Below are 7,984 nucleotides of genomic sequence, written 5' to 3'. Positions count from 1 at the left end.
ATCAAGAAGAAACAAGGTTCAACTGAGTTTCTTAAGCTGACAAAAGAATACAATTCGAAGGGTTTTATTCGTAAATTTCTTACAAAGGAAATCTCTAGCTTTTCATCTCATAATTTTTACTTATCGTTAATGTTTGAATGAACCCCTTATTTATAGAGAGCCTTAGTAGGCTATGGGCCCTTATAAGCAATCTAGGCCGTACACATGCAGATATGGGATCAGTACATTCAATTACATATTCAAACAATATAGGAATAATAAAATTTAAATATCAATTACATTAATATCTTGGGATATTTGATGGTGTCTCGTGAAACCCGGATCTACGGGTTAAAGCGTCCTGCTCATCGAACAAGTCTTGTACTCCGAGCAACTTCATGGGATTGTACTAGTGTGCTCCATCATCGAGTAGGTTACTGGATCTTTGCTAAAATTTATTATATATTCTAACATAGCCTTCTCGAGCACATACTCCTTCCGACCAGCTCTCTGAATTTAATGTTGTGTGATGCCACGTGTCTCTTTCGTAATGGCCACGTCATCAAGTCAAAATTGGGTTAAATAATATAAGTAAAAATAAATAAATATATTAAAATAATAATTAAGTGACAAGTAATTAAAATGAAATAATGAACAATAATAAAAATAAGTAAATAAATAAATACTTATTAAATTGTGCGACCGGATATTACACTTGATTTAATTATCACATTAGACTTCAAGTCTAACAATCTATAAGTTTTGATATTTAAGGCATAGCCTACAAATGCACATCTGATAGCGCTTGGAGCCAACTTTGTTGTATTGTTTTTCTTTAAAGGAATACGATTCAAGATATGACATGCAAATAACAAGGCTTCACCCCACAAAAATAAAAGTTAATTATAAATGTAATAGCATAACATTGAGCATTTCAAGAAATGTTCTATGTTTCTATTTCGCACCATTTTGTTGTGGAGTATATGGGGTGGTTATTCATGTATTATTCCATGTTCTTCACAAAACATATTGAAATCATTTGAAAAATATTCACCACCATATCACTTCTAAGTACTTTTATTTTCCTTCCCAATTGATTTTAAACTTCCGCTTTAAATCTTCTAAACAAATTATATGCTTCATCATTATTTTTAAGAAAATAAATATATGTGAACATGTTGCAATCATTTATGAAAATAATAAAATATCTATTTCCTCCTCTACTCAGTATACCATTTAATTCATATAAATCACTATGTATCAAATCTGTCAAGTTAGAATTTCAATCAACAATAGGAAAATGTTTCTTAATCATTTTAGATTTTACACATATCTCACCCTTATCATTCTCAACATTATCACAATTAATCAATCCACATTTAATTATTCATTTAATTGTGCTAAAACCTATATGTGCAAGTCTACCATGCCATAAAGTAATTGAATTTGAGTCAAGCATATAACAAGAAGAACTAGAAGATCTATTGTTCCCCACAACAATAATCCCCTTAGACAAAGTAAGCATGTCCAATTCAATCACCACCTTGATTCCCGGTTTGCCAAGCAAATATCCACTTACAAGGTTTCTACTCATACAGGTACATAAAAAAGTTATTAAGTAGAACCTTCTTGCCGGAAGTGTATCATAGATCAATTTTTCCCTTGCCTTCAACCTCATACCTTTTTTCATTGCCCACTTGGATTTCATGCCCATCCTTTGAAGTCTCAAAGCTTTTGAATAGAGATCTATCATGAGTAACATGGATGGTAGCATAAGTATCATACTGCCACAACATTTTACCTTTCCATGTATGAAATTAATCTGACTTAGTGTTGCCACTAATTCTTCTTTGGTTGAATTCACCTTAGGATCATTGTTGTGGCCCCTATTGAACCTACAATCCATTGGAAAATTGAAATTATTTCCACGCACAAAGAAAGGTCTGTTGTAGCTCTTGAATTGACCTTCATTCTTCTTTGATCCCAAGGGTTTGTAACCCTTGCATTTAGGCTTCCCAACTCCATTTCCTTTGTTGTTCTTGTTAGGAAAATATGTATTTTGCCTCAATGGAAATAATAATAAATTACAACTCTATGTAATATATTACAAATAAATAATGATTGATTAAAAAGAGTTACAACTCTATAACTGAAAATTACAAATAAACAAAGAAAATGAATGAGATGATGAAGAAGAAGAGAATAGTAAAATACAACTCTAAGCAAAATGTTACAAATAAAGTAAAGTGTTTGAAATAAAAGAAAAGAAAAGATTACAACTCTTGAACAAGAAATACAAGTAAATAGAGAAGAACAATATAAAGATGAAAAGCAATAGAATGAAAGAAAGGAACAAGAAACAAAAGATAAACAACTCTCATTCACACTGCCAAAGTGAAGAGTGTTGGGGATCACCAACTTGAACAAGGTTTGAAACCTTTGTCCAAAAGCATATTTCCCCCTAACTCAAGCACTAAGGGATCTCTCACAGATTATAGGAAATGCTTTCTGGAATTATCAAGCCTCAAGGTGTTTCTAGCCAAGTACTCTAATGGATAGAAATGTTATGTCTTACAAGTGAGCTATAGGCTCCTATTTATAGAGTTTAGAGACACCCTTTGAATTTCAAATTCCACCAACCCGTGGCTGTTACCAATGTTTAATTGGATTAATATGGAATGAAAAAAGAGATTTGGAAGTTATTTGGGTTTTTTGAGCCATTCAACAAAGATTGAAAAAACTGAAAAAAAAATTGGTCAGTTTTTGGCCTGTGGCCGCGGCCACCAACATTCAGCGGCCGCGGCCACCAACCAATTTCAGCACAAAAAATGTGTTGTTTTTCCAAACTGTTCCAAACCCTCCCAAATGATTTTGTAACTCCCAAGACACATTATTGGGGTTAAAATCATTTCTCTAACAACCATTTCACATATGGCTTTATGAAATTCATCTCAATATTGTGTAACAACAAATTTACACAATAAAGGGTAATATTTGGAAGTTACAAATTTGTAACACCAAATATGTTACATTATTTGGATATATCTCATATATCTAAATATTGTAACTCTCTATTATATGTTACAATATGTGACACTCTTTGTCACATTTATTTAATCTAAAACATTATATTATAATATAATATAATATTACATTATATAATAAAATAATATAACAGTTCTTGGGAGGTTTAGCCACCACATTAGCCTTAGAAGTCTCTTCAATAGAATCTTCGACATTCTTATCTCTAGAACAAGGCTCATCCTTAATCCTTAAATGTTTGAGAACCCTTCAAATAAATCTCCATATTCTTATGGAGGATTTTCATTCTATAGCCCCTCCAAGATGGATGCAACTAGGCTATAATAGCACCAACAAGGAATCATTTTAGCAATACAATATTTATGGTACATAGGTTATTCACAATAATTTGTAATTCATGAATTTGGAGAAGAACGAGTTTCACATCAAAAAACTTAAATTCCATATATTGAGTAATAATAAATTTCTTTGTACCTTCTTCTTCTACTTTGTATTTGTTTTCCAATGCCTCCTAAATCTCTTTAGCGACCTTGGTGTTAGTATAAAGATCATACAATCGGTCCGAGGAGGCATGAAGGAAGTAACCGCTTTAAATTATTTCATCTTCTTCATGCTTCTTCCTTCCGTTGATGACTTCTTAAATGTCATACTCCTTGCCATGTTCTACGACCTTTAGATCTTTCTCCAAGATGGTACACCTTGAGAGTAGTGAGTAAAAGCCTAATCTTGTCTTGCCAACACAAAAAATTAGTTCCATCAAATCTATCCAATCTAACTAAGTCTTGTGCCATAAATTATTCAAAGCTTAAATAGAAGATGATTCCTCCATCATGATGTAATTTAGAGAATAGATACTTTTATTGTTGGGAGCAAGTGAGATTACACTTCCATAATAACAATAATCTACACACAATAACACCTGACATAGTCCAATAAAAGATTGAGATAGAGAGATGCAAACCCTTGTTATAAAACAAACACTTTGTTCTTCTTGCAAGTTTCAAAACCTAGGCAGAACACCACTTGAATCATTTTCATAAAGATAATCAAACACACGACTTATACATGAAATGTATCATTGTCAAAATTCTCTATTTCATAGCTTTTCATGGATGCTTGAGGCTTTCTCTAGTAGGAAAGGGAATGGGGGTTGAAAATTCCTTAATATTCACAAAGACACACTACTACAAATATAGGCTTTCTCTGTGTTTTTTTTTTTCAACCTTAAATAAAAGGAAAAATTACATGTGGCTTCCTTTTTTACATTTTGATTCTAATTTTACAATTTTTTTTTTATAATTGTTTTTTTATTTACTAATATACCATTTTTAATACCAGCTTTTAATTTTTTATAACGTTTTTTAGTCTTTAATATGTTGCCCCCTTTTTCTTTCACGTATGGCGCATGTACCTTTATTGAAGAACGTATCTGACATTTTTTTTGCAGTAGGTCTAGTCAAATTACATATTTTCAGTCCAATCATGGTTTATAGGATCTTCTCATTTCCGCCATTATCGAGTAGTGGTATAGTCGATGTAGGAGTTATAGGTTAGTGGAGTTTGAGTAGTGGTCTTCTAATTTCCACAATTGTCGATTGTTTGTTCTTTGAATATTGGAAGAGTTTAAGTGATGGCATTAACTCGATCGTCCATTTCTCCATCGTTTAAGTGTGTCACTGAAAAGAAAAAAAAAACCATGTCTAATAAAATCAAGGTATATTTGTTATTTTTTTAAGTTTCTTTTTTTGCATTTGTTTTGGAAATTATTTTACATTTTATGGTTTTTGATTTTTTTTTCACTTTTTTCTATTTGCTTTATGTTTTTTGTAAGGGTATCGGTTTTCGGTTTCTTGTTGGTTTCTTTTTGATGTGGGTCTGGAGTTTGAGAGATTTTTACATTTTCCTTTTCGTTTGATTTTTCATTTGCATTTTTTGTTACCTGGTTGGTTTCTTTTTTAGTTTTATTTATTGTATGCAAGTTTGTTAAATTTTTTATTTATTGGTTACTTTTTGGTATCTTTTATTTTTAGGGTTTTGGTTTGATTTTTTGTTTTTTCATTGTATGTGTTTGGTATGATTTTAAGGGTATCTGTTTGTGTTTTTTTTTTTTAGGTCTTTTACTGTACGCATTTTTTTTAATATTGTATGTTTTGGTATCTTTTCTATTTTAGTGTTTTAGTTTGATTTTGTTTTTTTGTTTTTTTATTAATTATTTTGTTATCTGGTTGGTATATTTTTTACGGGTTTCGAATGAGTTTGTTGTTCTTTTATGTCTGAGTTTATATTTTTGGATACTTTTTGGTGTCATTTTTTTGGGTTATGAGATTGATGATTTAGAGAGTGAAGTCCCTAAGAAAATAAAGTATTTGTTTTTTTTTTCAGTTTTTGTTTGGTTTCTTTTTTTGCATTTTTTTTGGAAATTATTTTACATTTTATGGTTTCTGATTTTTTTTTAATTTTTTGTATTTGCTTTGTGGTTTTTTAACGGTATCTGTTTTTTGTTTCTTGTTAGTTTCTTTTTGTTGTGGGTCTAGAGTTTGTGAGAATTTTACATTTTCTCTTTCGTTTGATTTTTCATTTCCATTTTTGGTTTCTTTTTTTATTTTTTTATTGTATGCATGTTTGTTAAATTTTTTATTTATTGGTTACTTTGTCTGTGGTATCTTTTATTTTTTGGGTTTTAGTTTGATTTTGTATTAGGTTTTTTTTTCTATATGTGCCTTGTGTAACTTTTGAGGTTATCTGTTTGGTTTATTTTTCTGTTTGGTTTTTTATTGTATGCAATTTTGTTAAATATTTTACATTTAGGTATCTTTGATTTTTAGGGTTTCAGTTTGATTAATTTTATTTTTTATTAATTTTTCGGTTATCTATTTGGAATACGTTTAGGGGGTTTCAAATGTGTTTGTTGTTCTTTTATGTTTGAGTTTATATTTTTAGAAGATACTTCTGGTTTAAAGAAAAATATCTTTAGTGGATAACCTGTTTTAGAAGAGAATAAGGATTATGTCAAGGAGAGTGTAGGAAAGCAAGCAAAGTTGGAGTGTGGTTTGATTTTGGTGAATAAAGATGTTGATCATAGATTTAAGGAGTTTGAAAAGAACTTGAAGTCATATGTTGATTTAAATATCAACCAGGGTCTAAAGTTCTATATTGATATGATGTTTGATATGTTGAAGAAGTCTTTTGGGAATTCTAAGGTTGCTATTGAAAGTTATAGTGATGATAATAATGAGGGAACTGGAGAGTTGAGCTGCAATTTTTTTCTTTAATTAGTTATGTCTTTTTTTTACTAGTATGTTTGTCTTGGCAGGATGCTACGATGTTTGAGCCTGTTGTGGGGGTGATTTGGTTGTTGTCAAGGAAGGTCACATTGGTGGAGGTTTGTTTGATGGTGGAAAAGATACTACTGTGAAAAAGATTCTATTTTGGTTTCTTTTTTTGTTTTTTTTTTTTTTTTAAATAATTGTTTAATAGTAAGTTAGTTTTTGGTAACTAATTGGTGTTTTATTTTTATTTTTTATACAGGAGAGCAAAGATAAGCTTTCAACAAATATTGAAACTATTCAGAGAATATCTTACAACTAGAATCCCTCTTTTTTCCGAGCCAATTCCTCCACCATCGCGAGTTGAAGTTATTGTTACAACCAATTTGATCAACAAGGTTTAAAAAAAATTTGAAAAAAAAAATTTAGTATTTTTGTTTACTTTGTTATGTTAGTTAAGTATTGGTACTTTTTATTTGTTTTTAGGATAGTATTGCTGATTGCCCAAATTTTGATATAATGAGTTTTATCATAAATCAGCCTGAATTGTTCAAGGAATCGAATGCTAATGAGGAGTCAAAGAATGATGGTGTTGATAATAAGGTAAAAATTATTTTATGATCTAAGCTTTAATTATTTTTCATGAAAAAAATGATATTTTCTGCTTGGTTACTTTGTAGAGATCGGGTGGAAATGATGATGTTGAAAAAACGGTTTTATGTGGAAAGTTTGTTGATAGTCAGGGCACAGAGGATAGCATTAGTGCCTTTGCTTTGGAGATTATCAATGAAAAAATTGATGCTTTGGAGTAGAATATAACTAAGGTTTTTATTTTTTTACTTTGATTTATTTATTTTTTTAGTTTCTTATTTTTTTAGTTTCTTATTTTTTGATAATTGATTAGTTTACTATTTTGTATCAGGAGAAAATTCATTCCAATTTGGAAGTAATTTCTCCAGGATTGCAGAAGAGGTATGTTAAACCTATTGCTTGTATGCAAAGTCCATATACTACTGAGTTTATTTTTTAAAGTGGTGATGGATAAAAAGTTGTAGTTGCAGGTATTTCACCATTATCTTCTGGTTTGAAGGATGATCCTAATGCTCTTTAGCATATATCATTTGATGATTGGTATTCCATTGGTTTTAGGCCTATTAATAGGTAATATTTGTGCTTTTTTGTGTGTTGTGTGTGTGATTTAATGTTTTCTTTAGTTATATTGTTATGCTAAAATTTTCCTTTTGTGTAGGAATAACAAGTTCCTTAAGAAGGAACAAAAAGTGGGTGATTCTTTGGATTTAGTGGTAGCAAAGATTTATGAAAAAATGTGGTTTAATTATTTGAGAACCACTGGGACGAATCTGCAGTACTCGATTAGTATTATTGTTTTTTTATTTTATTTTTATGTTATGTTGTGTTTTATTTTATTTAGTTTGGTTAATATATATTTGGTTTTATTGTTTTTTCCAGCATATTGATGTTTTTTTTACTACCTTAGGAAGAAGATAAAATATGATAAGAGTATCAATATGCTAGTAAATATTAAGTTTGTACCTAGGAAATCAAATTTTTATCAATTAAGTTTGTCTTTTTGGAAATCAAATTTTTAACATGTATGGGGTGTTTATGAGTAATGGTGAAGATATTAAGTTTGTACCTAGGAGTAGCAAGGCTGTTAATTATATTTCTGGATATCA

Source organism: Humulus lupulus, chromosome 7 (assembly GCF_963169125.1).
Source record: "Humulus lupulus chromosome 7, drHumLupu1.1, whole genome shotgun sequence".
NCBI lineage: Eukaryota > Viridiplantae > Streptophyta > Magnoliopsida > Rosales > Cannabaceae > Humulus > Humulus lupulus.
The sequence above is the reverse complement of the archived record's forward strand: the minus strand, read 5'-3'. Positions refer to the sequence as shown.